We start from the raw sequence: 3,003 nt of genomic DNA on the forward strand, positions 1-3,003 counted from the left end.
GTGACTATCTTACCTCAAGCTATGGTACTAAAAATGCAATGAAAAACATTGGACAAAATAAACTTTACAGTAACTATAGCTTAGATTATAAGGTTATATCTCCATTATGGTCAACATTGAGTTTTTGACACAATCTGATCCATTAGGTGTTTATTACGTATGCCTGTGTGGTGTTATTTTTGTAAAAAAAAAAAAGAAAAAAAAAAAGTTACATGTAATAGATAAGGCTATAATAGAAGTTATACTACATAACGGTTTTGTCAGCTGGGATGTAAAACTTTGATGCTCAATATCTCGAACTACCCTAAACGGAGATAGAACCTACAATTCTAAGCTCACGCATTGTGGGTTGTCACCATGTTAATGAAGGACTGGGCTAAGACGAGAAGGTGGATCTGAGGATATTCCATGTCCTCTGCCATAGTGACAAAATATCTAAACATTCTGACTTGCAGTGCTTACATAATGCTAAAGGGACAAGCATTTTGGGGCAATGAATGGTTAAATGAGAAGGAAATTTAGTTTTGACACATGGTGAACTGTTTTGGGAGAGGTGTGAGCTTTTGCCGGGAACATGGTGTTGTGCCGACCATCCACGTTATTTTGGCAAAAGCACACAAGGTGTGGAGAACGTCCGGTCTGTTCGAGAAATGAGCGAAGCAATTGGAAGCATCTTTGCCATTTTGGTGGCACTGACTCTTTATATGGAAATGAATTTGTTTTGAGACATGAGTGAACTGTTTTGGGAGAGATATGAGCTTTGCAAGTGAGCTATAGTGTGTGTGTAAACTGTAAGAATGTTTTGCCAAATGATCTTAGAGTTTTGAGAATGTAATTTCTGTTTCAAGAAATGAGCCAAACCAATGGAGAAAAACTGTAACGTGCATCTTCAGAATTCATGATGTTTCATTCATATTTCATCCGGTTTGAGTTGCTAATAAACTGCAGTGACCAGCTGTTTTAGGAAATGACAGAAACTTTTTGTTATGAGTCATTTTTATTTTAACAGAGGATCAAATGACGTGATGTGAAAGGGTTGCCCTTCCTTTCCGATTCCTATATATGTCACATACATTTATTTACAGGGAAAATATATTTATCTAAGCAACAACTGCCATAGTGAAATATGACCAAACTACTATATACAGAATATAGTGTGTGTGTGTATAGGGTGTGTGTCCCTGCACCTCCTCTCACAACTCCAATACACACACTTGTATCATCTAAAAATACCTATAGAGGAATATGAAGGGAAATCAACTGTATCTGTGCCCCCCCCCCCCCCCCAGCTCACTCCCTGATACAACTATCCCATCCTCCCATCCCAAACCCTTCACGCTCTCACCCCTCACCTGTCAGTCATTCCTGGGTCCCTGCTCAGGGGACCACAGGCCTGTCAGACCTCCAGCAGCCCCTCAAAGAAACATCCTCCCTCCCTTCACAACCCACCCGTCCCTCCCCTACCTCACCCCCAATTCCTTTTAGGCCCGCCACACAAAAATAAAGTCACATTGAAGACAGAGTGGCCGGGGCTCCTGCTTTGCAGATCAGTCAGTGGATACCTGATTGTCACTCACAGGGCCGGGCCCTTAATCCTATTGTCTCTCCGACAGGATTACTCTCTGTGGTCCCTCTCTCCCTGTGACTGCGCGCGGGAGAAAGGCCAGATTAAGGGGATTAGCGTGTATCCTCCTGACTTGTCAAACTGGGATGTAAGGACCCATTGACTTTCTTGGGGGACCCTGAATGAGGAGAGGCAGAGAGATGCCTAAAGAAGAGGTCATGAAAGGCAGCGAACAAGCCCAAATTCCCGAAATACAATGCGATTTGTTTGCTTTTGTTCCCTTGAACTGGGCTGAAAAGTTCAAAGGGGCCAGCTCCGAGGAGAGGAGAACGCCATCCAAGAGGGGGGGGGGGGGGTACTCCGATGTTTGGGACTATTAAAGGGGCTACAAAACCCCAGCAACCCTTTTAGTATGAAGGTCCCGAGCTATACTCTAGTTTTAAAGCCTATTTCATTTCAGGTCATCATGTGCTTGCACGGTGCATTTTCACATTGTTATGTTTAACCCTCGTGTTGTCCTAGCGTCAATTTCAAAGTGTTTTATATCAGAAATATGGATTTCTTTCAGCCAAATTGCCCAAAAATAACATGACAATCATACAACATTCTTTGGGTAAAATGAAGGATTACTTTCATTGAATTTTTTGGGTGCTTCATTTAATCTTACAGTGTTTTAATTCTTTTTTTTTAAGTGGTTTCCAAACAGTATCGGGACTAAACTTTGACATCTACCCATCTGAGATCCAATCACCTCCTCTGATCTTAACTATTAGTCAAAATAACTCCTAATAAGTGTAAAACCTATTATTAAACCAGTTCAGGATGTTTTAAAAAGCGCCAAAAGCATGGAAAAAGTGGCACATAAATCAGAAAAAGTGACAAAAACATAGCCTGGAAATCCATTAACTATGCCCTTGTAGCCGAGCTGCACCAATCACATTGGTGTATCTGATATAGGCGGGTCCATAGCAAGCTGCACCAATCACATCGGTGTATCTGATGTAGGCGGGGCCAGAGGCCAGCTGAACAGATGACGACAGTTCAATCTACTAGTTAGCTGCACCGGTAGTTTTCTAAAAACATTTCTTTTAAGCAGAACTTATGAGTTTTAACCTTGCACAATAATGTCGTTGCGCTATTTATATATATTTTAAACTGATGTTACCTGTAGCACTTTGACATTTGTCTTAAATGTAAAGTGCATTACAAATAAAATGTATTATTATTATTTATTTATTTTTTTCTTTAAAGGGTGTGCGCCATGAGCACCCACGATGGAAAATATAAATCAGCAGTGATTTGAAATTGTTGAAATTTTGGATAATGTTCAGCTTCGGCAGCTTTATGCTAAAATATACAATGACTGAGGTAGCCTAGCAACGAGTCCATAGCAACCAGTTCACGTGTTGCATCTGTTATTACCCAGTGTGCTTTGTTGA

This window comes from Etheostoma spectabile, unplaced genomic scaffold (genome assembly GCF_008692095.1).
Source record: "Etheostoma spectabile isolate EspeVRDwgs_2016 unplaced genomic scaffold, UIUC_Espe_1.0 scaffold379, whole genome shotgun sequence".
Classification (NCBI taxonomy): domain Eukaryota; kingdom Metazoa; phylum Chordata; class Actinopteri; order Perciformes; family Percidae; genus Etheostoma; species Etheostoma spectabile.